Genomic DNA, 27,328 nt, shown 5'->3' with positions numbered 1-27,328 from the left:
GAGGGTTCCCTCCACTACTTGCTGTTTCACATCTGTGATGCAGTAGTGGCAGTGAAGGAAAGGCAGGCCTTGAGCTACTGCAGGACCTTCATTCATTCATATAAGTTCCATCTCTAATATATTCATTTATGTAAATTTATTCAAATTTTAAATGTAAATTTATTGGGTTTTTTTCCCAGCTCCCGACACAGTGTCAGAGAGATGATGTGGCCCTCCTGCCAAAATGTTTGGACACCCCTGCTCTACATTAAGGTTGGTCCTCTAGGGTAAGACAAGAGTGGAACAAAGATAGCAGCTTCTTTCTGTGTTGATTTGGACATTACATTCAAAACATAAGAACATAAGAACAGCCCCACTGGATCAGGCCATAGGCCCATCTAGTCCAGCTTCCTGTATCTCACAGCAGCCCACCAAATGCCCCAGGGAGCACACCAGATAACAAGAGACCTCATCCTGGTGCCCTCCCCTACATCTGGCATTCTGACTTAACCCATTCCTAAAATCAGGAGGTTGCGCATGCACATCATGGCTTGTACCCCATAATGGATTTTTCCTCCAGAAACTCGTCCAATCCCCTTTTAAAGGCGTCTAGGCTAGACGCCAGCACCACATCCTGTGGCAAGGAGTTCCACAGACCGACCACGCGCTGAGTAAAGAAATATTTTCTTTTGTCTGTCCTAACCCGCCCAACACTCAATTTTAGTGGATGTCCCCTGGTTCTGGTATTATGTGAGAGTGTAAAGAGCATCTCCCTATCCACTCTGTCCATCCCCTGCAGAATTTTGTATGTCTCAATCATGTCCCCCCTCAAGCGTCTCTTTTCTAGGCTGAAGAGGCCCAAACGCCGTAGCCTTTCCTCATAAGGAAGGTGCCCCAGCCCTGTAATCATCTTAGTCGCTTTCTTTTGCACCTTTTCCATTTCCACTATGTCTTTTTTGAGATGCGGCGACCAGAACTGGACACAATACTCCAGGTGTGGCCTTACCATCGATTTGTACAACGGCATTATAATACTAGCCGTTTTGTTCTCAATACCCTTCCTAATGATCCCAAGCATAGAATTGGCCTTCTTCACTGCCACCGCACATTGGGTCGACACTTTCATCGACCTGTCCACCACCACCCCAAGATCTTTCTCCTGATCTGTCACAGACAGCTCAGAACCCATCAGCCTATATCTAAAGTTTTGATTTTTTGCCCCAATGTGCATGACTTTACACTTACTGACATTGAAGCGCATCTGCCATTTTGCTGCCCATTCTGCCAGTCTGGAGAGATCCTTCTGGAGCTCCTCACAATCACTTCTGGTCTTTATCACTCGGAAAAGTTTGGTGTCATATGCAAACTTAGCCACTTCACTGCTCAACCCTGTCTCCAGGTCATTTATGAAGAGGTTGAAAAGCACGGTCCCAGGACAGATCCTTGGGGCACACCGCTTTTCACCTCTCTCCATTGTGAAAATTGCCCATTGACACCCACTCTCTGCTTCCTGGCCTCCAACCAGTTCTCAATCCACGAGAGGACCTGTCCTCTAATTCCCTGACTGTGGAGTTTTTTCAGTAGCCTTTGGTGAGGGACCGTGTCAAACGCCTTCTGAAAGTCCAGATATATAATGTCCATGGGTTCTCCCGCATCCACATGCCTGTTGACCTTTTCAAAGAATTCTATAAGGTTCGTGAGGCAAGACTTACCCTTACAGAAGCCATGCTGACTCTCCCTCAGCAAGGCCTGTTCGTCTATGTGTTTTGAGATCCTATCTTTGATGAGGCATTCCACCATCTTACCCGGTATGGATGTTAGGCTGACCGGCCTATAGTTTCCCGGGTCCCCCCCCCTTTCCCTTTTTAAAAATAGGCATGACATTTGCTATCCTCCAATCTTCTGGCACCGTGGCCGTTTTGAGGGACAAGTTGCATACCTTAGTCAAGAGATCTGCAACTTCATTTTTCAATTCCTTAATAACCCTTGGGTGGATGCCATCAGGGCCCGGTGACTTATTGATCTTTAATTTATCAATGAGGTCTGAAACATCTTCTCTTTTAACCTCTATCTGACTTAACTCCTCGGTCAGGAGGGGCCGTTCGGGCAGCGGTATCTGCCCGAGGTCTTCTGCCGTGAAGACAGTTGCAAAGAACTCATTTAATTTCTCTGCCATCTCCAAGTCTCCTTTTATCTCCCCTTTCCCTCCCTCACCATCCAGAGGGCCAACCACTTCTCTGGCGGGTTTCCTGCTTCTAACATATTTGAAGAAGCTTTTATTATTCCCCTTAATGTTGCTGGCCATGCGTTCCTCATAGTCTCGCTTGGCCTCCCCTATCACCTTCTTACATTTCTTTTGCCACAGTTTATGTTCCTTTTTATTCTCCTCATTAGGGCAAGACTTCCATTTACGGAAGGAAGCTTCCTTGCCCTTCACAGCCTCTCTAACTTGGCTCTAAAACAAATGTAAAGACAGTCAGACAATGTCCAAAGATGTGAATTTCTGTACCGTAGATACTTGCCTACAAGGCAATCTCACAGATAAGTTAAGAGCAGGTTTTCAGCCAAAAATCATGGAATGTTCCATGACCCTCGGATAAGTCAGGGGTAAAACTCAGAGAATGGTGCTTATGAGGAGGAGCTGAAGCTTGCTCTGGAGCCAGATTGAAGGGGGGGGGGGAAAGTATCTGAGCCACACCACTGTTTTTTTAAGACATTAACAAGGTGCTCATGTAGTACTGTGTGTCATTCCCCCCTTAAATCTACAGAATTGAACATTGTATTCAATTGCTTAAAAAAAAAATCCAGGTTTGAAACTGCAGAAAAGCATTTGCACTTTTAAGAACCTTCCAAAACAAATATAGCACCAATATAAAGCAACATAGGGCACAATCCTATTCAGGTCTACTTAGAAGTAAATCCTATTTTGTTCAATGGGGCTCACTCTCAGGAAAGTGTGGTTAGGATTGCAGCCATAAACAGCTTACCTCAGCACAACACCCTGCTTCCATTGCTCCCAGACAACTTTTTCTACTGTTCACTGTCGTTTTCAGAGGCACTTCTGTATTTGTAGTTAACACACATGCTCAGAAGACTCTACAATGAGCTCTGACAAATGTAAACAAAGCTTCCTGTTCGTAAGCTGTCGGCACTCACTCAAAATGTTGCTCAGACGCTTCACAGATCCTCTGCAGGCACTTTTAAAGCTCCTCCAGGCTTCTCTTGACTGCCACAACATGCCTGAACAGCCCTGATCTCTGACTGACCTGCAGATGGGGAAACGATCTACATGATTTATTGGTAGAAATTTCTTGCCTTATAGGTGAGTATCCACGGTGAATAGCCAAATGGTCAGATATGAGTAGGATATGGAGTCGGTACAATGGATGACCCAAGCCTTCCTCCTGCATCTGAAGTGGGTTTAGTGCCACCTTTCCTTGTTTTCACATGCACACCTTTCCTGACTTCCTCCTATTTCCACTAGCTATTTTGAAAAAAGCAGAAAAAAAGAAAGGAGTGGGTGCTTGCTGGTTCCCCTCCATCCGCTTGCTTGCTGGCCCCTCCTTCCCCTTCACTCATGAGGGCCCTCCTCCTCATCAACAGGGTGCACATGCAAGTGTATGGTTGGCAACCTTCAGTCTCGAAAGACTATGGTATAAGCCTACAGCACCTGGTATTCCCAGGCAGTCTCCCATCCAAGTACTAACCAGGCCTGACCCTGCTTAGCTTCCGAGATCAGACAAGATTGGGCATGTTCATAGAGGACAGCAAAATCAGTACAGGTCACCACTGGTGGGTGGGAGGACTCAACATGTTGAGGAGACTGGTGGCCGGTGGGTGTGGGTTGCCTCTACTGTCCCCTGCTAATCCACCATCAAGCTGGCTGCTTCACCCACCTCATTAACAGGATTCCTAAAAAAATCACATTCATGTGAACATCTGACTGAAGTCACAATAATGTGCAACTTTGACTATTTTCTTTTTCTTTTTTATTCCAAACAACATTTTCCCGACAATAACAGGAACAATAATATCAAAAGTCTTTCTAAGTCCCCACTAATGCCAGTGAATTTATCACTGGTTACCTGGGGTCCTTCATTCATGTTCATTCTGCACATGTATCAGTTGCCTCTAGTATAATAAAATGAACCTATGTTCCTTATAATAAATAAATAACTCCATAGGGCAACCAAAGTAGGCAGAATATGCCATATCAAGATGTTTGGCATACAACTCTCCCCACCACCACCACCACCACACAGAATCCCAAGATGAAAATTATTCCTATTGTCTGAAAGTGTATAACTGCTGTACAAAATTTTTTAAGCCTTACCTTATACATAAAATAAGCCAACTCTCTCTATTTTTTGCTCAACGTGTAAAGCTATTATACACCTCTTTGTGTGAAAATGTCCACAATGCACACATTTTGGACAGATGCTACTGATGTTTATTCTTGTATTTTGAAAAAAAAAAAAAAAGAACCCTACTTAACACCACTATATCGTTTGCTGGCACTAACAAAGGAACTGAATGCGAAGCAGTCATGCTTCATCCAGCAAGCCCTGCTGCTGGCCAAATACAGGCTTACAATTGTCGAGATGAGAAAGAGACGACCATCCATTCATTCCTGTGCTAAGAAGATGATGTACTATGCTGCAACAGAGCAGGAATCAATCTTTTCAAAAGAACATGTTTGAATATTTAGCCCAGGAAAAAAAAAAAAGGTGGATTTCTCAGATGTGCCTTGTATAAGGCCCAAACAGCTAAAGCCATCTCACATATACCAGGCAGAAATTCCTAATGCTCTCATCAGCAGAAACCATATTTGGAATGGCAGAGATATTCCACCAGATTTGCTCTTTTGTGTCCCTCACTTGTTACAGCTTAATGTAAAACATCCCTGTTTCCTCTTTTTTTTTTTTTTTCTTCACATGGCAAGCCCTCAGGTGGTGCTGTAACTCCACACATGGGGTGCATTTAGAGAGCACAAAAATGTTCCATGCATACATGGCTGAAAGAAATCTGTACCTTTCTGAATATTAGAAACATGTTGTCCGTTCACTGGGTAAGGGAATAGTTGACCACTTCTTGTTTTGCTGCCATTTTAAAGTGTCTCATGTTGCAAGGAAGTAGGTTGTCCTCAGTTTCAGCATGCTTGATCAGGTTTGGGCATATTTGAGGGTGACTATGAGTGCAATCCTAACCAATTTCCTAGCACTGACCTAGCTGCAATGCAGCCCCAAGGTAAGGTAACAAACATGCCCTTACCTTGAGGAGGCACCCTTGACTGCCTCCCCACTGCAGGATGCAGTGTGTGCCACATTGGCACAGCTAGGTCAGTGCTGGAAAGTCGGTTAGGATTGCGCCCTATGTCTCCCATAGCCTGATCCTAACTAGAATCTGTTCAGTGCACAGAGGCATTCACAACAGTGGAGCACAGTTCTACTGTCATAAAGTGGCTGCCAATGGTGTGAGGAGCATTTCATCAGCAGCCATTTTGTGCACACTGCTACAAAAGGTGACAGTGCTGCAGTCTCAGCGCTGGAGCCCACCATGCGCATTGGAGCCAATAAGTCACCAGTAGACGTGAGGTTGGGCAGATTGGGACAGGGATCAGGGCTTTAGGGACGCATGTCCTCAGAAGGTGAGTACTGGTGAAATCTTCTCTGGATATCTGTTGATATCCTGACCACCATTTTGCCCTCCACAAACCTCCTCAGATATACTTGGACTTGCACCAGCAAAATAGCTAAAGCAGATCCAAGTAGACCAATCAGAGGATATGTGGGCATGGAGTAAAGTAAAAAATATTTTACTTACCTCTCCACCCCCACATGGTCTCCAACTGCCTGCAGGATGCTGCAGAGCCTGTGCTGGAATCGCTGCACCTTATGGGCAGCATTTAGTTCGGATTAGGCTCCCATTCTCTTTGGTTTCAAGAGTATGGAAACAGTTGGATCAGCATGTGGCCAGAAGTTACCATTCTCTAGGCCAGTGTTTCTCAAACTGTGGGTCGCGAGCCAATTTCAGGTGGGTCCCCATTCACTTCAATATTTTATTTTTAATATACTAGACTTGATGCTCCCATGGTATGTGACTGCATTTGGGGAAATGTTACAGACCTGTACTTTTAACAAGTTACTATGTATATTCATTAAACAATGACAGTTAATGGGACTTCCTCCTGGGTAAGTGTTGGTAGGATTCCAGCCTAGGGTTGTTAAAATCTTTCCTGCTTGATGATGTCACTTCCGGTCATGACATCACTTCCAGTAGGTCCCGACATATTCTCATTCTAAAAAGTGGGTCCTGGTGCTAAATGTGTGAGAACCACTGCTCTAGGTAGTTCAACCCAATCTACAAATTTCATAGAGTGAGGTGGTAGAATTGTGGACAGTTTCACTGTAGACTGCAGGTAGGGAGTCTTGATTTTGAAATCCCCCCCCCCATGCAGAAAAATATTCTCCACATTGTAAACAAGCAAGCCAAGCAGAAATCTGTGCTAAAATTTACAGGTGTGCACCACTTAACAACAGGGATACGTTCGCCTATCCCTGTTGTTATGCGATTAGGTCATTAAGTGAACATTCCAATCTATTGCCTTTGTTGGGTAAGCAGACATTCCCTCCCAGATACTAGCTGGCTGCACAGGTTACTGAAGATCAATTGCCTCTTCTTTGCATTAAGAGCCTCTCTTATGTAAACAGACACTCTGCTGCAGGCTATGGGAGACATGATTGCGTCATTAAGAGCATCCTTATTGTGCTTTGGCCACCGTCATATATGCGGTCCATTGTTAAGCAAATGGTTGTTAAGTGGTGAACGCCTGTATTCCGATGTGCTTACTGACTACATGCACTAAGTATCTTTGCAAACGAAAACATTCTAAAACATGTAGCTCACCTGCAATCTGAAGGGGAACAATCCAAAATTCTATCCCCTCCCCCAGCTTACCACTTGGTATAATGTATGGGTCAAGTCTTATATCCGCTAAATAGATGCAGCAACCATGTGATAGCTTGTTTCTGGAATAGTCTTCATCCAATGTTTGAACTTTTCAGGCGTAGTCTTCACCCAAGGTCAACCCTTGTTTTTGCCTACCACCTTGTATAAAGGAAGATTTCTCAATGGTCAATCAGAGGAGCTGTGCTAGTTTGAGGTTTTGGCTTCTCGTGCAAATGAAATGTAATAGTTGCAGGAGGGATACCAATTCTCTCCTCTACAAGTCACAGCAAATGGGGAAATTCTCTTTGAACAATTTCAGATTGCTAAAAGCAAAGGGGCAAGCATTAGCTAACAGGAAGTAAGCTAGAAATGCAAAACAGTAACATTCAGATGCCCAGACTTCACAAACAATGGGGAGTGTATAGGCCTATTTCCTGACAGCAGAACATAGCCATGAACTGCTTTGAGATATGCCTGAACAGCTCTTGGATCTCTGACACATGTAGCAGCACATTAACATAATAAAATATGTCTCATGGTTAAAACATATTCAAAGCAGCGCACTTTACGGCACCAAGAGAATTGTCCTCTCTAACATCTAATAATGTAACATGTCAAAGATACAGATCTACTCATGGAACAAATGTTTCTGTGCATGTAGACAGGAAATGCATGATATTCAGGGAGCCCTCTCAAACAAATAACTATTAATGGAATAAATCTGCTAAAATTATTCCTTTTCATGCACAAAGGTTGGGGCTTTAATAGATTTTTTACCATATTAGCACTGAATCACACTTATGCTTGCAGTAGCTAATCTTCAAAGAACACTCAATTAACATACTGTATTTTTCTACTGTATTAGCAAATATTACAAAGACAGTATTATAGTCATTATGAACCTAATAACTAGCGCATGACACAAAGCGTTATTATGTTAACTCTTCCACGAAGGGTTGCAAAATAGATGCAGTCTCTGAATGAACCCGAAACCTTTGTATTATTCTATCCTAATCGCTTCAAACCCCCACACAAGTGACACCACCGTTCACATATAAAAAAGGGCAGATCACTAGTGAACAGCAGCACCTCACAAACAAGCCCAATCTACCATAATGCCCCACACGGCAATGCAGCGGCGCCAATGTAGCATGAGCTGCATCCTGTAGGGAAGTTTTGGCTTCCGAAGGCTTCCTCGGGGCAAAGGAACATTTGGGGCAAAGGAATAAACCCCTGCTAGTCTGGTGGATCTACCTGAACCTGCGCCAGCAATATTGCTGGCACAAGTCCATGCAGACCCATAAAGGTGGATCGAGTCTGGGAAGGAGCTTGGATTCAGTGGAAACTGCTACCTATGAATCCATCCCCTTCCAGGTCCCAATCTGTCCTCCTCCCTGCTCCCATTACCTGTAATGTATATTCCACCCATGCCCTGCCTCCATCCCAGCCCCTGAGAGGTCTTACCATGGGCAGTGGGTGTTAGTCATCCACTGCCGCATAGAGCCGATAACTCACCACTTCTGGTGGCGGCCAGCCCACATGTTCCGGCATGTCATGCTTGGCATCTACTGGAAAGCATCTAGTGCTAATTCCAGCAGCGCTAGCCACTATGGAAATTGGTCCAAAAGTTGGTGGTTGTTTGGTACCATGTCCAAGTCTGTCTCTACTGGGAAGTTTGTGTGTCATTGTAAATACTGGGTATGCTAAACAGTGAGTACTTGTGCAATCATTTCAAATTCTAACTAAACAGCTGGCAGCCGCTCCACATGCCACCAGAGCACCAAGCCATTGCCAGATGAGTTAATATTGGTGGCAGGGGTGGGTAGTCAGTGGGGAGAGAGAGTAATGAGGTGTTTCAGAGGAAGAACCAGGCGGATCCAACAGCAGTTATGCATGCCGGATCCTATCCAACATATTTCCACCTGTTCAACCCCCTGACTCGGAGCTGCATAGGCCATCAGAGGGCCTATACAGAGTCAGGGGAAAATATTTCCCTTATAGCATGTAGCATGCAGACCTCCTGACCCCCACCCCCCGGCACCATAGCATGCAGCACGTGCCTCCGTGAAAGGACTAGCCCTGGCTTATATCTTGGGCTCAGAATGTGGTTTACCTGTCAGTGAATGAGGAGAGGATTGCTCAGACTGTAATTCTGAATCCGAATAGATTTGTGCTGCTTCACTTTTAACAAAACACAAGAGCTATTACAAATATTTTCATAATAGTATTGCTTTTCATGATAGCAAATCAGATTTACAGCAATAAAGCAGTGCTGGTTTTGAAATACTGATGCATCCCTGCAAGTCAGATAATTGAGATTTTCATTGTGGCAGCCTGGATTTGGAGATTCCCCTCATTGACTATCTAATTCATTCCTAATGGCATAATCATTGGTGAACAGTAAACGCAGTTTAGGAGGTCAGACTATTAGTCACTAGCTGTCAGAAACACTTGTGCTGTTGTACTATCAGTTTCTATATTTTACTTTTTAAAAACCGGGCTGAGATGGACAAATTGCATGTTTTGATTAGGGTGATGGTTAGCACCCACACAAACATTAACAGCACTGCTGTACTAAAGGATAAATCAGAACTCAAATGTGAAAATGAATTGGTGCTGAATGAATATTATGCTTTTGTCATTGGCTGGTAGCAGTCTCCAGGATTTCAGACAGAGATCAGCCAGGGATGGAACCTGGGGCCTTCAGTATGCAAAGCAAATGCTTTACAGACATGGGCAACCTGATCCTACCCCTGCCCTAGTGTGGCTTCTGCTGCATCCTGTGGGGGAATTTGGGCTGCTGGAGGTCTCAGCAAGGGAAGGGGGCACTTGTCCCCTTGCCCTGGGCCAAGCTGCAGCAGCCACCATGGGTCAACTAGGACCTGTGCCAACTATATAGCTGGTGCAAGTCCATGTTGGTCTGTGTTAGCAGATCAGACCCAGGAAGCGGGATAGGATACAGTACACGATGGTGCCACCAATCCCGCCCTCTCCTGGGCTCAACCCACACACCCCGCCCCTATTGCCACCTTTCCCCCCACCCCATTACACTCGTCCCTCCCCCTGCCCTGTTCCAGCCAATGCGCTAGGCTCACCTGCTCCAGCAGGCATTGTGCCAGCTGCTGGCACCAGTGGGAAGACTCTGGCCTCCTCACCAGCACTGCTTGAAGGTGCCCCATTGCAAAGTGCTTTACAGCACTTTTGTGATGGCTTGGAATGGTGGAGCACACAAGTAAGTGGTGCAAAAGTAAGTTAGGATTGGGGCAACCTGGTTTTGTTGTGATAATGTATGCACAGGGAGTTTATCTTCATATATTGGGATGCTGCCACAACTCAGGAGTCCTTGACTGCTTTCATGATGTGCAAGATAAGAACATAAGAACATAAGAACAGCCCCACTGGATCAGGCCATAGGCCCATCTAGTCCAGCTTCCTGTATCTCACAGCGGCCCACCAAATGCCCCAGGGAGCACACCAGATAACAAGAGACCTCATCCTGGTGCCCTCCCTTGCATCTGGCATTCTGACATAACCCATAACCCAAGATCAATAAGCAGGGCCCAGGGGTGCAATCTGGTATGCTGATGGCTGATATGCTGGTGGCTGCAAACCATCCTAGTAATTCCAGATAAGCAATGAATGCCCACCTACCATCCACCCAGCACTCATCTTAACTGTTTGTATAGCTCACATGCCTACTCATATTGGCTGAACTTTGTAAGGCGTGAAAGCACCCAAATAAATCCAGCTGATAGATTCGTTTTTGCATTATGGAAAACAAGTGAAAACAACTGTTGTGGTAAGTAATCAATATTTTACTGTCTTTCCATATTTAATTTTACAAGTGGTTCCTACACTTCTTTCTTGCAGGCATTTCTATAGCAATACCTCAGCCATAATTCATGGCCATACGTAGGTGAATTCACTATTTTTTCAAATGCTTTCTGGAAAGGAAAACCATTTCATCTCTGCTTGTTTCTCTAATTCATTACCTACCATTTAATACTCTGATCTCAACGATATTCTTTGTGCATGGCGACAACATCTGAATGTACCTGAATTTGGTGGACAAAGAGAAAAGGAAAGTTATTGCTCAGTGGTAGAGAACTTGCTTTTCCTACAGAAGTTCCTGGATTCAGTCCCTGATATCTTAAAATGCCCCTGATATCTGGGAAATGCCCTTGCCTGAAACCCAGGAGAGTAATTTCCAGTCAGTATGGACAGTGCTAATCTAGATGAAGCAATTCAGTATAAGGCAACTTCCCCTGCTGCAGCTGTACTGCCAGGGGACTAAAAAATGCAACCATTATCAGGGATGAGGGAGTTTTGTCAAGGGTGACTACAGTACAAGGGAAGGAGAAACAAATCTCAAGTCTCTACCTTACAACAGGTTGCACACAGGGTCAAGGTTACACTTCTCAACCGACTTGTGGGTCAGAGCAAGTCCATGCAGTCCTCCTAAGTACTGGGAAATATTTCTCCATCTCTTCATGGAGACATGTTGGACTGATTAGCCTGACTTCCCTACAACATCTACACTTAAGAACATAAGAACAGCCCCGCTGGATCAGGTCACAGGCCCATCTAGTCCAACTTCCTGTATCTCACAGTGGCCCACACTTAAGCTTGGAAGCAGTATGGCACTTCAGAGAGATTTCATCTGCCTATATACCTCAAGGATTCCCCCACCCTCAGATGCTCCACTGCACCCAGAAGCACCTTTATGGTTACCCTACTGAAACAGAAGACCAGAAAATTAGAGAGGACAGCTTGTGTAGCAGTCCCCAGGGGTGCCCACTTCATGCCAAGGGGGAAGTTCCACATCAAAGGGATTGCCTGTGTTAATGGAGAAATCCTGGGCACTCTTTTGGCCTGCTTACCCAAAATTTGGAAAGCTAACCACAAACGTGCTATCGTCCTCCAGACCAGAAATCGGATGGGGACCTTGAAATGAGGAAACAGATCAGGGAGGTGACAAGGAAGGACAGGGTTGTAATCATGGGGGACTTCAATTATCCTCATATTGACTGGGTCAATTTGTGTTCTGGTCACGATAAGGAAACTGGATTTCTTGACGTGCTAAATGACTGTGGCTTAGATCAGCTAGTCACGGAGCCCACCAGAGGACTGGTGACTCTGGATTTAATTTTGTGCGGTACGCAGGACCTGGTTAGAGATGTAAACGTTACTGAGCCATTGGGGAACAGTGATCATGCTGCGATCCGTTTTGACGTGCACGTTGGGGGAAGAATACCAGGCAAATCTCTAACAAAAACCCTTGACTTCCGACGGGCGGACTTCCCTCAAATGAGGAGGCTGGTTAGAAGGAGGTTGAAAGGGAGGGTAAAAAGAGTCCAGTCTCTCCAGAGTGCATGGAGGCTGCTTAAAACAACAGTAATAGAGGCCCAGCAGAGGTGTATACCGCAAAGAAAGAAGGGTTCCACTAAATCCAGGAGAGTGCCCGCATGGCTAACCAGCCAAGTTAGAGAGGCTGTGAAGGGCAAGGAAGCTTCCTTCCATAAATGGAAGTCTTGCCCTAATGAAGAGAATAAAAAGGAACATAAACTGTGGCAAAAGAAATGTAAGAAGGTGATAGGGGAGGCCAAGCGAGACTATGAGGAACGCATGGCCAGCAACATTAAGGGGAATAATAAAAGCTTCTTCAAATATGTTAGAAGCAGGAAACCCGCCAGAGAAGCGGTTGGCCCTCTGGATGGTGAGGGAGGGAAAGGGGAGATAAAAGGAGACTTAGAGATGGCAGAGAAATTAAATGAGTTCTTTGCATCTGTCTTCACGGCAGAAGACCTCGGGCAGATACCGCTGCCCGAACGGCCCCTCCTGACCGAGGAGTTAAGTCAGATAGAGGTTAAAAGAGAAGATGTTTCAGACCTGATTGATAAATTAAAGATCAATAAGTCACCGGGCCCTGATGGCATACACCCAAGGGTTATTAAGGAATTGAAGAATGAAGTTGCAGATCTCTTGACTAAGGTATGCAACTTGTCCCTCAAAACGGCCACGGTACCAGAAGATTGGAGGATAGCAAATGTCACGCCTATTTTTAAAAAGGGAAAGAGGGGGGACCCGGGAAACTATAGGCCGGTCAGCCTAACATCTATACCGGGTAAGATGGTGGAATGCCTCATCAAAGATAGGATCTCAAAACACATAGACGAACAGGCCTTGCTGAGGGAGAGTCAGCATGGCTTCTGTAAGGGTAAGTCTTGCCTCACCAACCTTATAGAATTCTTTGAAAAGGTCAACAGGCATGTGGATGCTGGAGAACCCGTGGACATTATATATCTGGACTTTCAGAAGGCGTTTGACACGGTCCCTCACCAAAGGCTACTGAAAAAACTCCACAGTCAGGGAATTAGAGGACAGGTCCTCTCGTGGATTGAGAACTGGTTGGAGGCCAGGAAGCAGAGAGTGGGTGTCAATGGGCAATTTTCACAGTGGAGAGAGGTGAAAAGCGGTGTGCCCCAAGGATCTGTCCTGGGACCGGTGCTTTTCAACCTCTTCATAAATGACCTGGAGACAGGGTTGAGCAGTGAAGTGGCTAAGTTTGCAGACGACACCAAACTTTTCCGAGTGGTAAAGACCAGAAGTGATTGTGAGGAGCTCCAGAAGGATCTCTCCAGACTGGCAGAATGGGCAGCAAAATGGCAGATGCGCTTCAATGTCAGTAAGTGTAAAGTCATGCACATTGGGGCAAAAAATCAAGACTTTAGATATAGGCTGATGGGTTCTGAGCTGTCTGTGACAGATCAGGAGAGAGATCTTGGGGTGGTGGTGGACAGGTCGATGAAAGTGTCGACCCAATGTGCGGCGGCAGTGAAGAAGGCCAATTCTATGCTTGGGATCATTAGGAAGGGTATTGAGAACAAAACGGTTAGTATTATAATGCCGTTGTACAAATCGATGGTAAGGCCACACCTGGAGTATTGTGTCCAGTTCTGGTCGCCGCATCTCAAAAAAGACATAGTGGAAATGGAAAAGGTGCAAAAGAGAGCGACTAAGATGATTACGGGGCTGGGGCACCTTCCTTATGAGGAAAGGCTACGGCGTTTGGGGCTCTTCAGCCTAGAAAAGAGACGCTTGAGGGGGGACATGATTGAGACATACAAAATTATGCAGGGGATGGACAGAGTGGATAGGGAGATGCTCTTTACACTCTCACATAATACCAGAACCAGGGGACATCCACTAAAATTGAGTGTTGGGCGGGTTAGGACAGAGAAAAGAAAATATTTCTTTACTCAGCGCGTGGTCAGTCTGTGGAACTCCTTGCCACAGGATGTGGTGCTGGCGTCTAGCCTAGACGCCTTTAAAAGGGGATTGGACGAGTTTCTGGAGGAAAAATCCATTATGGGGTACAAGCCATGATGTGTATGCGCAACCTCCTGATTTTAGGAATGGGTTAAGTCAGAATGCCAGATGTAGGGGAGAGCACCAGGATGAGGTCTCTTGTTATCTGGTGTGCTCCCTGGGGCATTTGGTAGGCCGCTGTGAGATACAGGAAGCTGGACTAGATGGGCCTATGGCCTGATCCAGTGGGGCTGTTCTTATGTTCTTATGTTCTTATGTCAACAGGAGGTTTTATTGAGGATCTTTAATATTTTGGGCAGCCATTTTCAACCACTGTGCCATGGCACACTTGGGTGCCATGACTGGTCCACAGGTGTGCCACAGGAATTTGGGGGAAGGTCATTTATCAATAGGACCAATGGGGGATGTGAGCCCCCCACTGGCAGCATGGTGCACCTTGTCAATTTGTGAAAACCTGATGGTGTGCCTTGACCATTTTAGTGCCTTGTCAGTGTGCCATGAGATAAAAAGGTTGAAAATCACTGGGCTAGGGTAAGCTCACAACCCCACTAACACAGCCAAATAATTGAAAAGATGGTTCCTTGTCCCAAAGGGGCTGAAACTCTCAACAAGAAGAAGCTGGGAGGGGGAACAAAAAGCAGACACTGGAGTAGATAGTGTGGTGGGCTGAATAGGGACAGTTGGGCTGAAAGGGGTGGCATGTGCCCTTGCTAAACATAAGAAACATACCATTTTAATTGGTGCTTTTGCTGAGTTAATTCGGGCTTCTGGTACTTGGGGTTGCTTCTTGGTCCATAGACTGTAACGGGGAAGACTTGACTGCTGCACACTGGTTGAGCTTGTTGAACTGCATCCAACACATTGAAGCCAATGTGAAGTTGCAAGCAACACCCCCCCCCCCCCGAAAACCTCAGCTGTGTTCAAATGAAAATATTTTACAATGCTTCTAAAAATGTCTAGGCTTGGATTTTGGATAACTTCAAGGAACGGTGACATTTTTTACAAGGAGCCAGAATACTGCCAATCTCCGGTCCTCTGAGCCTTGCCTTGTGCCCTTCCCTCATCAAAGGAGACACTGATGATTTACTAGCAAGTAAAAATAATACTAATTTCAGTGTATTTTCATCTGTCTTTTAGTAAAGTGAGCTCAATGTGTATTTGCCACTTATTTTTGTAAACGCGTTACTTATTTTTGTGATCTGGCTCATTTGAAGCATAACACTGTGTTTTTAAAAGAAGTCTCATTTTGTAAATCTCCCTGTAATTTTCCAAAAAGCATTAGTTCTAAACCATTAGTTCTAAAAGGTAAAAAAAAAAAAAAAATTCAACAGCAGGATAGGAGAAAGTAATGCATAACGTAGAGTGGGATTTTATACATTGTTAACTATGTGTGTGCATGGGGGTGCATGGCTTGCACCCACAAGTGTGCATGCATGTGCTACAGGAAAAACAAAAGGTCACACTGAAGAGGCTTTAAACCCCTATATATTTGAATGACATACTCTGAACTAAACAAGGGATGAATAGATAGAAGGCAGGTTGATTACACCATCTAAGATCAAGCTGCACAAGTGACCCCAGCATAACTAGCCGTTTACTGTACTTCATTACTTCCTGCCTTATTCCTGAAGAAAGCAGAGGGTTTTCCTAGAAGAATGCATTATAGTTTATCAAAGGTATTATTTTACATGTTTAATTATTGTTAATAATTATTGTTATTATTGTTAATAATTATTGTTAATAATTATTGTTAATAATTATTGTTAATAATTATTGTTAGATTTCAACTCAAGGGCCATTTCAATTTCAAGGGCCATCGCTCAGTGGTGAAGTACCTGCCTTATATATATTATTCACACAGGTTCCTAGGTTCAATCCCTGATATCCCCAGGTACAGCCAAAAAAAAAAAAATTCCTGTCTGAAACCCTGGAAAGTTGCTGCTACCAGTCAGCATGGACCAACTGAGCTAGAGTAACCAATGGTTTGACTCAGTTTGGCGACATCCTAAAGTGACATAGAGATTAATTATTCTGAGACACAAATACACAACAGCAAGGAAAGGCACATTCAGGTAGGAAATTGTAATTTCACTTACTGCATCTGATGAAGCAGACTGCAGCCTGTGAAAGAGTATGCAACTTCTTCACCCAATGTGTAATTAGACTGTGGAATTCATTGCCACAAGATGTGGTGATGGCAACTAGCTTGGGCAGCTTTAAAAGAGATTTGGACAAAATAATGGAGGACTGGTCTCTCTAAGGCTACTGGTCATGATGGCTATATACTGTACTTCCTTCAGGTTAGTTAGCTCCCAGTTGTAGGGGGAGAAATGATGGGAGAGTGGTATGCCTTTCTTTCTGGTGGGCTTCTGTAGCAGCCCATCCCACTCCATGGCACACCATGATACATGCATCGTGACCCTGACAGTTCAAATGATTCCGACACAACCAGCAGTGACATCACTGACAGATGCCTCAGAGCCCATGGGAACTGAACTTTGCACCCCCTCTAGCTACACTACTACTTCCTGGGTAGGAGCACCGCAGATCTAAAAGAACTGTTGGTAACCAAGGCAAGAGCACGAAAGGAAAACTTCCTATTTTCCTCCCCAGAATTAAACAATGTGTCCTGCCAGAAATGTGGGCAGGGAATGTTGTATATTCAAAAGAGAATGGAATGCAAAACTGGGACCAAAGTTATGGTGGCGATTAAAAAGAAGTACGTGTTATGTCTTTCTGTACTATTTCCAGACCCAAATGTGTTCTTTGCACCCCAAAGCTTGTCCATCCCAAGACGCATAGTTGTTTTCTCAGCAATAGACTAAGGGCCCAATCCTATCCAACTTTCCAGCACCAGTGCAGCTGCAATGCAGCCCCGAGGTAAGGCAACAAATGTTCCCATACCTTGAGGAGGCCTCTGTGACTGCTGCCCCACCACAAGATGCTGTGCATGCCCCATTGGCATGGCTGCACCGGCACTGGAAAATTGGATTGGATTGGGCCCTAATACAGCTATGCATTTGGCAACAAATATTGAGTGTTCATCACTGTGCACTTTCCAGTCCTTTATGATGAGCTATACATGGAGGTTACTGGTTCAAATGCTACCCACAATTCTACTGCTAAATTGCACAAATTCCCTAGAATTATTTCCTGAAATCATTGGGCGGCAAAAGAGTTTCCAGTCAATGTGACCTCGATCTGACCTTTCAAGAGCCACAATGTTTTCTGCAGCTTTGTAGCGTTAAGGTCTCAGAAGCTCCAAAAATCACAACTGGACAATTAGTTGGGATCAAATTAATTGGGATGTCCAAAGGTAAGGTCCCTGGTTATCAAAAGGGACTGAAAAACATGGCCTGTAGAAAAAGTAGAGGCTGGTTGTTTTATACATTAGCTTTAATCTTACATGTGAATTCAAGGGTAGTGACTTGAGTTATGCATGCATGCTGTAGTCTGGAAACTACATAAGCTTCCATATCCATGAAGTACTGTACTTCATGATGGAATATTAAATATACATGAAAGGTATTAAGTCCTGCATAGATCACTGGAAACATTTTCCACAGAACAAAGAAGCTTCTCGCCTTGTTGACATCTTATTTCCTTGCACAATTAAGAGAATGTATGGTCTCTGTGGTTTTCTTTGTCTCTGTCCTCCCTTTGTGTGGGTGCTGTTTGTGTCCCTTATTTTAGGAGACAAGCGATGAGTACTGGGAATTAAAAGCAAGAGTGAATCTAGGGAGATATTATGTATTTTTGAATGTCCTAGGGGGGTGGAGAAGGAGACAGGGCTACCTATAGATCGTATTTTCATGTCAGTCTAACTAGTCAACCTAGGGTGCAATCCTAACCCCTTATGTCAGTGCTTTCCAGGGGTTTGCGTGTATCAGGAAGTTGAACAGGGAGCAGTGGTGAGGCAGACGGGATGCAGGGGGAGGGGCAGGAGAGGGGTTTGTGTGTATCAGGAAGCTGAACAGGGAGCAGTGGTGAGGCAGACGGGATGCAGGGGGAGGGGCAGGAGAGGGGTTTGTGTGTATCAGGAAGCTGAACAGGGAGCAGTGGTGAGGCAGACGGGATGCAGGGGGAGGGGCAGGAGAGGGGTTTGTGTGTATCAGGAAGCTGAACAGGGAGCAGTGGTGAGGCAGACGGGATGCAGGGGGAGGGGCAGGAGAGGGGTTTGTGTGTATCAGGAAGCTGAACAGGGAGCAGTGGTGAGGCAGACGGGATGCAGGGGGAGGGGCAGGAGAGGGGTTTGTGTGTATCAGGAAGCTGAACAGGGAGCAGTGGTGAGGCAGACGGGATGCAGGGGGAGGGGCAGGAGAGGGGTTTGTGTGTATCAGGAAGCTGAACAGGGAGCAGTGGTGAGGCAGACGGGATGCAGGGGGAGGGGCAGGAGAGGGGTTTGTGTGTATCAGGAAGCTGAACAGGGAGCAGTGGTGAGGCAGACGGGATGCAGGGGGAGGGGCAGGAGAGGGGTTTGTGTGTATCAGGAAGCTGAACAGGGAGCAGTGGTGAGGCAGACGGGATGCAGGGGGAGGGGCAGGAGAGGGGTTTGTGTGTATCAGGAAGCTGAACAGGGAGCAGTGGTGAGGCAGACGGGATGCAGGGGGAGGGGCAGGAGAGGGGTTTGTGTGTATCAGGAAGCTGAACAGGGAGCAGTGGTGAGGCAGACGGGATGCAGGGGGAGGGGCAGGAGAGGGGTTTGTGTGTATCAGGAAGCTGAACAGGGAGCAGTGGTGAGGCAGACGGGATGCAGGGGGAGGGGCAGGAGAGGGGTTTGTGTGTATCAGGAAGCTGAACAGGGAGCAGTGGTGAGGCAGACGGGATGCAGGGGGAGGGGCAGGAGAGGGGTTTGTGTGTATCAGGAAGCTGAACAGGGAGCAGTGGTGAGGCAGACGGGATGCAGGGGGAGGGGCAGGAGAGGGGTTTGTGTGTATCAGGAAGCTGAACAGGGAGCAGTGGTGAGGCAGACGGGATGCAGGGGGAGGGGCAGGAGAGGGGTTTGTGTGTATCAGGAAGCTGAACAGGGAGCAGTGGTGAGGCAGACGGGATGCAGGGGGAGGGGCAGGAGAGGGGTTTGTGTGTATCAGGAAGCTGAACAGGGAGCAGTGGTGAGGCAGACGGGATGCAGGGGGAGGGGCAGGAGAGGGGGTTTGTGTGTATCAGGAAGCTGAACAGGGAGCAGTGGTGAGGCAGACGGGATGCAGGGGGAGGGGCAGGAGAGGGGTTTGTGTGTATCAGGAAGCTGAACAGGGAGCAGTGGTGAGGCAGACGGGATGCAGGGGGAGGGGCAGGAGAGGGGTTTGTGTGTATCAGGAAGCTGAACAGGGAGCAGTGGTGAGGCAGACGGGATGCAGGGGGAGGGGCAGGAGAGGGGTTTGTGTGTATCAGGAAGCTGAACAGGGAGCAGTGGTGAGGCAGACGGGATGCAGGGGGAGGGGCAGGAGAGGGGTTTGTGTGTATCAGGAAGCTGAACAGGGAGCAGTGGTGAGGCAGACGGGATGCAGGGGGAGGGGCAGGAGAGGGGTTTGTGTGTATCAGGAAGCTGAACAGGGAGCAGTGGTGAGGCAGACGGGATGCAGGGGGAGGGGCAGGAGAGGGGTTTGTGTGTATCAGGAAGCTGAACAGGGAGCAGTGGTGAGGCAGACGGGATGCAGGGGGAGGGGCAGGAGAGGGGTTTGTGTGTATCAGGAAGCTGAACAGGGAGCAGTGGTGAGGCAGACGGGATGCAGGGGGAGGGGCAGGAGAGGGGTTTGTGTGTATCAGGAAGCTGAACAGGGAGCAGTGGTGAGGCAGACGGGATGCAGGGGGAGGGGCAGGAGAGGGGTTTGTGTGTATCAGGAAGCTGAACAGGGAGCAGTGGTGAGGCAGACGGGATGCAGGGGGAGGGGCAGGAGAGGGGTTTGTGTGTATCAGGAAGCTGAACAGGGAGCAGTGGTGAGGCAGACGGGATGCAGGGGGAGGGGCAGGAGAGGGGTTTGTGTGTATCAGGAAGCTGAACAGGGAGCAGTGGTGAGGCAGACGGGATGCAGGGGGAGGGGCAGGAGAGGGGTTTGTGTGTATCAGGAAGCTGAACAGGGAGCAGTGGTGAGGCAGACGGGATGCAGGGGGAGGGGCAGGAGAGGGGTTTGTGTGTATCAGGAAGCTGAACAGGGAGCAGTGGTGAGGCAGACGGGATGCAGGGGGAGGGGCAGGAGAGGGGTTTGTGTGTATCAGGAAGCTGAACAGGGAGCAGTGGTGAGGCAGACGGGATGCAGGGGGAGGGGCAGGAGAGGGGTTTGTGTGTATCAGGAAGCTGAACAGGGAGCAGTGGTGAGGCAGACGGGATGCAGGGGGAGGGGCAGGAGAGGGGTTTGTGTGTATCAGGAAGCTGAACAGGGAGCAGTGGTGAGGCAGACGGGATGCAGGGGGAGGGGCAGGAGAGGGGTTTGTGTGTATCAGGAAGCTGAACAGGGAGCAGTGGTGAGGCAGACGGGATGCAGGGGGAGGGGCAGGAGAGGGGTTTGTGTGTATCAGGAAGCTGAACAGGGAGCAGTGGTGAGGCAGACGGGATGCAGGGGGAGGGGCAGGAGAGGGGTTTGTGTGTATCAGGAAGCTGAACAGGGAGCAGTGGTGAGGCAGACGGGATGCAGGGGGAGGGGCAGGAGAGGGGTTTGTGTGTATCAGGAAGCTGAACAGGGAGCAGTGGTGAGGCAGACGGGATGCAGGGGGAGGGGCAGGAGAGGGGTTTGTGTGTATCAGGAAGCTGAACAGGGAGCAGTGGTGAGGCAGACGGGATGCAGGGGGAGGGGCAGGAGAGGGGTTTGTGTGTATCAGGAAGCTGAACAGGGAGCAGTGGTGAGGCAGACGGGATGCAGGGGGAGGGGCAGGAGAGGGGTTTGTGTGTATCAGGAAGCTGAACAGGGAGCAGTGGTGAGGCAGACGGGATGCAGGGGGAGGGGCAGGAGAGGGGTTTGTGTGTATCAGGAAGCTGAACAGGGAGCAGTGGTGAGGCAGACGGGATGCAGGGGGAGGGGCAGGAGAGGGGTTTGTGTGTATCAGGAAGCTGAACAGGGAGCAGTGGTGAGGCAGACGGGATGCAGGGGGAGGGGCAGGAGAGGGGTTTGTGTGTATCAGGAAGCTGAACAGGGAGCAGTGGTGAGGCAGACGGGATGCAGGGGGAGGGGCAGGAGAGGGGTTTGTGTGTATCAGGAAGCTGAACAGGGAGCAGTGGTGAGGCAGACGGGATGCAGGGGGAGGGGCAGGAGAGGGGTTTGTGTGTATCAGGAAGCTGAACAGGGAGCAGTGGTGAGGCAGACGGGATGCAGGGGGAGGGGCAGGAGAGGGGTTTGTGTGTATCAGGAAGCTGAACAGGGAGCAGTGGTGAGGCAGACGGGATGCAGGGGGAGGGGCAGGAGAGGGGTTTGTGTGTATCAGGAAGCTGAACAGGGAGCAGTGGTGAGGCAGACGGGATGCAGGGGGAGGGGCAGGAGAGGGGTTTGTGTGTATCAGGAAGCTGAACAGGGAGCAGTGGTGAGGCAGACGGGATGCAGGGGGAGGGGCAGGAGAGGGGTTTGTGTGTATCAGGAAGCTGAACAGGGAGCAGTGGTGAGGCAGACGGGATGCAGGGGGAGGGGCAGGAGAGGGGTTTGTGTGTATCAGGAAGCTGAACAGGGAGCAGTGGTGAGGCAGACGGGATGCAGGGGGAGGGGCAGGAGAGGGGTTTGTGTGTATCAGGAAGCTGAACAGGGAGCAGTGGTGAGGCAGACGGGATGCAGGGGGAGGGGCAGGAGAGGGGTTTGTGTGTATCAGGAAGCTGAACAGGGAGCAGTGGTGAGGCAGACGGGATGCAGGGGGAGGGGCAGGAGAGGGGTTTGTGTGTATCAGGAAGCTGAACAGGGAGCAGTGGTGAGGCAGACGGGATGCAGGGGGAGGGGCAGGAGAGGGGTTTGTGTGTATCAGGAAGCTGAACAGGGAGCAGTGGTGAGGCAGACGGGATGCAGGGGGAGGGGCAGGAGAGGGGTTTGTGTGTATCAGGAAGCTGAACAGGGAGCAGTGGTGAGGCAGACGGGATGCAGGGGGAGGGGCAGGAGAGGGGTTTGTGTGTATCAGGAAGCTGAACAGGGAGCAGTGGTGAGGCAGACGGGATGCAGGGGGAGGGGCAGGAGAGGGGTTTGTGTGTATCAGGAAGCTGAACAGGGAGCAGTGGTGAGGCAGACGGGATGCAGGGGGAGGGGCAGGAGAGGGGTTTGTGTGTATCAGGAAGCTGAACAGGGAGCAGTGGTGAGGCAGACGGGATGCAGGGGGAGGGGCAGGAGAGGGGTTTGTGTGTATCAGGAAGCTGAACAGGGAGCAGTGGTGAGGCAGACGGGATGCAGGGGGAGGGGCAGGAGAGGGGTTTGTGTGTATCAGGAAGCTGAACAGGGAGCAGTGGTGAGGCAGACGGGATGCAGGGGGAGGGGCAGGAGAGGGGTTTGTGTGTATCAGGAAGCTGAACAGGGAGCAGTGGTGAGGCAGACGGGATGCAGGGGGAGGGGCAGGAGAGGGGTTTGTGTGTATCAGGAAGCTGAACAGGGAGCAGTGGTGAGGCAGACGGGATGCAGGGGGAGGGGCAGGAGAGGGGTTTGTGTGTATCAGGAAGCTGAACAGGGAGCAGTGGTGAGGCAGACGGGATGCAGGGGGAGGGGCAGGAGAGGGGTTTGTGTGTATCAGGAAGTTGAACAGGGAGCAGTGGTGAGGCAGACGGGATGCAGGGGGAGGGGCAGGAGAGGGGTTTGTGTGTATCAGGAAGCTGAACAGGGAGCAGTGGTGAGGCAGACGGGATGCAGGGGGAGGGGCAGGAGAGGGGTTTGTGTGTATCAGGAAGCTGAACAGGGAGCAGTGGTGAGGCAGACGGGATGCAGGGGGAGGGGCAGGAGAGGGGTTTGTGTGTATCAGGAAGCTGAAAAGGGAGCAGTGGTGAGGCAGACGGGATGCAGGGGGAGGGGCAGGAGAGGGGTTTGTGTGTATCAGGAAGCTGAACAGGGAGCAGTGGTGAGGCAGACGGGATGCAGGGGGAGGGGCAGGAGAGGGGTTTGTGTGTATCAGGAAGCTGAACAGGGAGCAGTGGTGAGGCAGACGGGATGCAGGGGGAGGGGCAGGAGAGGGGTTTGTGTGTATCAGGAAGCTGAACAGGGAGCAGTGGTGAGGCAGACGGGATGCAGGGGGAGGGGCAGGAGAGGGGTTTGTGTGTATCAGGAAGCTGAACAGGGAGCAGTGGTGAGGCAGACGGGATGCAGGGGGAGGGGCAGGAGAGGGGTTTGTGTGTATCAGGAAGCTGAACAGGGAGCAGTGGTGAGGCAGACGGGATGCAGGGGGAGGGGCAGGAGAGGGGTTTGTGTGTATCAGGAAGCTGAACAGGGAGCAGTGGTGAGGCAGACGGGATGCAGGGGGAGGGGCAGGAGAGGGGTTTGTGTGTATCAGGAAGCTGAACAGGGAGCAGTGGTGAGGCAGACGGGATGCAGGGGGAGGGGCAGGAGAGGGGTTTGTGTGTATCAGGAAGCTGAACAGGGAGCAGTGGTGAGGCAGACGGGATGCAGGGGGAGGGGCAGGAGAGGGGTTTGTGTGTATCAGGAAGCTGAAAAGGGAGCAGTGGTGAGGCAGACGGGATGCAGGGGGAGGGGCAGGAGAGGGGTTTGTGTGTATCAGGAAGCTGAACAGGGAGCAGTGGTGAGGCAGACGGGATGCAGGGGGAGGGGCAGGAGAGGGGTTTGTGTGTATCAGGAAGCTGAACAGGGAGCAGTGGTGAGGCAGACGGGATGCAGGGGGAGGGGCAGGAGAGGGGTTTGTGTGTATCAGGAAGCTGAACAGGGAGCAGTGGTGAGGCAGACGGGATGCAGGGGGAGGGGCAGGAGAGGGGTTTGTGTGTATCAGGAAGCTGAAAAGGGAGCAGTGGTGAGGCAGACGGGATGCAGGGGGAGGGGCAGGAGAGGGGTTTGTGTGTATCAGGAAGCTGAACAGGGAGCAGTGGTGAGGCAGACGGGATGCAGGGGGAGGGGCAGGAGAGGGGTTTGTGTGTATCAGGAAGCTGAACAGGGAGCAGTGGTGAGGCAGACGGGATGCAGGGGGAGGGGCAGGAGAGGGGTTTGTGTGTATCAGGAAGCTGAACAGGGAGCAGTGGTGAGGCAGACGGGATGCAGGGGGAGGGGCAGGAGAGGGGTTTGTGTGTATCAGGAAGCTGAAAAGGGAGCAGTGGTGAGGCAGACGGGATGCAGGGGGAGGGGCAGGAGAGGGGTTTGTGTGTATCAGGAAGCTGAACAGGGAGCAGTGGTGAGGCAGACGGGATGCAGGGGGAGGGGCAGGAGAGGGGTTTGTGTGTATCAGGAAGCTGAACAGGGAGCAGTGGTGAGGCAGACGGGATGCAGGGGGAGGGGCAGGAGAGGGGTTTGTGTGTATCAGGAAGCTGAACAGGGAGCAGTGGTGAGGCAGACGGGATGCAGGGGGAGGGGCAGGAGAGGGGTTTGTGTGTATCAGGAAGTTGAACAGGGAGCAGTGGTGAGGCAGACGGGATGCAGGGGGAGGGGCAGGAGAGGGGTTTGTGTGTATCAGGAAGTTGAACAGGGAGCAGTGGTGAGGCAGACGGGATGCAGGGGGAGGGGCAGGAGAGGGGTTTGCGTGTATCAGGAAGTTGAACAGGGAGCAGTGGTGAGGCAGACGGGATGCAGGGGGAGGGGCAGGAGAGGGGTTTGTGGCTATCAGGAAGTTGAATAATCCCTGCTAATTGGGTAAGAGGCACTTTTTCAAGTGGGTGCTCCTCTTTTTAGCAGGGGGAGAGTAACTGGCCCACCTCACCCCAGCACTGTCTGTTCTAGTGGCTGTCTGCTGGTATTCATTTGCATCTTTTTAGATTGTGAGCCCTTTTGGGACAGGGAGCCATTTAGTTATTTGATTTTTCTCTGTAAACCGCTTTGTGAACTTTTAGTTGAAAAGCGGTATATAAATACTGTTGATTGATTGATTGATTGATTGATTGAATAGGGAGACATCTAAGAGAAGGAAAACTCTGATTCCAAACCTCCACTGCCTTGTGGCTACATCCAGTTGTGGAAAAGGCTTCAGGAGTCAACCTCGAGGCAAAATCAGGAGCCGGAGTCCCTCAGGCAGTTCGTGGCTGCACACAGTCATGTTCTGGCAACTCCTGCGACGTCGCTGGAACCAACCTTATTGGTTTCTGCCTTTCCATTGGATCATTCCAGCGACGTGGAGAGGGGGGATTTGCTGCATAGGTAACAGCCTATCCTCCATACCTTCTTTACCCAGGCTTTGCGCACTGGAGAGGGCACTCCAACTTCGCCATACGGCGTCGGCACAACACGGGAAGCAGCAGTTACCGGTTATAAGTCTTTGCTCGATTGGCGTAGGGCATGATGCCAGGGGCTGCTTCCGACGGTGGGAGAGATCATTGCATCTCATTGGGCAGCTACCGCCCGCCTTAAGCTGGGCAGTCCCCAGCCAGTAAGGTGTTGCCTCGCCACGGTCCGTTAACCTCACGGGGTGCGTGGGGTTTAGGGTGAAAACCGACAAGCGGATCGACAACTCTGCACCATGCAATAGAAAACAGAAAACTCCTGCCCTAAAGCTGGGCACCTGGAGCGTAAGGACAATGACACCTGGCTTCTCTGATGACCTGCAAGCAATAGACGATGCACGCAAAACAGCTGTCATCGACATGGAGCTGAGCAGACTCCAGATGGACATCGTCGCCCTTCAAGAGACAAGGCTGCCAGATTCCGGATCTGTCAAGGAGCAAAATTTCTCTTTTTTCTGGCAGGGAAAACCACCAAACGAAACCAGGGAACATGGTGTTGGCTTTGCGCTCAGAAATACCCTGCTGAAATCCATCATCCCACCTACTGTGGGAAGTGAAAGAATTTTGTCCCTGCAGCTCCAGTCATCAGCAGGACCTGTCACTCTCATCAGTGCTTATGCACCGACTCTGTCGTCTCCAGCAGAAGCCAAAGACAAATTTTAAGATGACCTGGCCACCACTATCAAGAAGATCCCCGTAAAAGAGCCATTGTTCATCCTCGGCGACTTCAATGCTAGAGTTGGTGCTGATAACAGTTCATGGCCCACTTGCTTAGGTCAGTTCGGCATTGGGAAGATGAACGAAAATGGCCAACGCCTGCTAGAGTTGTGCTGTCATCACGGTCTCTGTGTCAGCAACACGTTCTTCAACATGAAGCCCCAACATAGAGTCTCTTGGAGACACCCAAGATCAAAGCACTGGCACCAGCTCGACCTGATTCTCACCAGACGCTCCAGCCTTCCCAGCATCAAGATCACACGCAGCTATCAGGGTGCTGCCTGTGACACCGACCACTCGCTGGTGTGCAGCAGAGTGAAACTGCAAACAAAGCGACTGTATCACATGAAAAGGGAAGGAAGACCTCACATTGATACGAGCAAGACCCGGGATCAGAGAAAAGTGGAGGAATTTGCAAGAGCGCTTGAGGAATCTCTTCCAGGCCCGGTCGATGCAAACGCATCCAACAGATGGGTACATTTCAAGAATGCTGTTTTACAACAACGCCTTGACCATATTTGGCAAGAAGACCAACAAGACGGCAGACTGGTTTGAAGCCCACTCTGAGGAGTTGACACCAGTCATTGAGGAAAAGAGGAGAGCTCAAGCAGCATACAAGGCCTGTCCCAGTGAGCGCAACCTGCAGGTCCTCCGAGGTGCTCGCAGCAAAGTCCAGCAGACTGCCAGGAGATGTGCTAATGACTACTGGCTCCAGCTCTGTTCCGAGATACAGATAGCAGCTGACACGGGCAACATCAAGGGGATGTATGATGGTATCAAGCAGGCCCTAGGTCCAACACAGAAGAAAATTGCCCCTCTGAAGTCTGCAACAGGCGAGGTCATCCAGGATCGGGCGCAGCAGATGGAACGCTGGGTGCAGCACTACTCTGAGCTATATTCCAGAGAAAATGTAGTCACCGAAGAAGCGCTGAACAACATTGAGTGCCTGTCTGTGCTGGAGGAGCTTGACAGTGAACCAACCCTAGAAGAACTTCACGTGGCCCTGGACTCCCTTGCCTTTGGCAAGGC

The sequence above is a fragment of the Tiliqua scincoides genome, chromosome 5 (genome assembly GCF_035046505.1).
Source record: "Tiliqua scincoides isolate rTilSci1 chromosome 5, rTilSci1.hap2, whole genome shotgun sequence".
NCBI lineage: Eukaryota > Metazoa > Chordata > Lepidosauria > Squamata > Scincidae > Tiliqua > Tiliqua scincoides.
The sequence above is the reverse complement of the archived record's forward strand: the minus strand, read 5'-3'. Positions refer to the sequence as shown.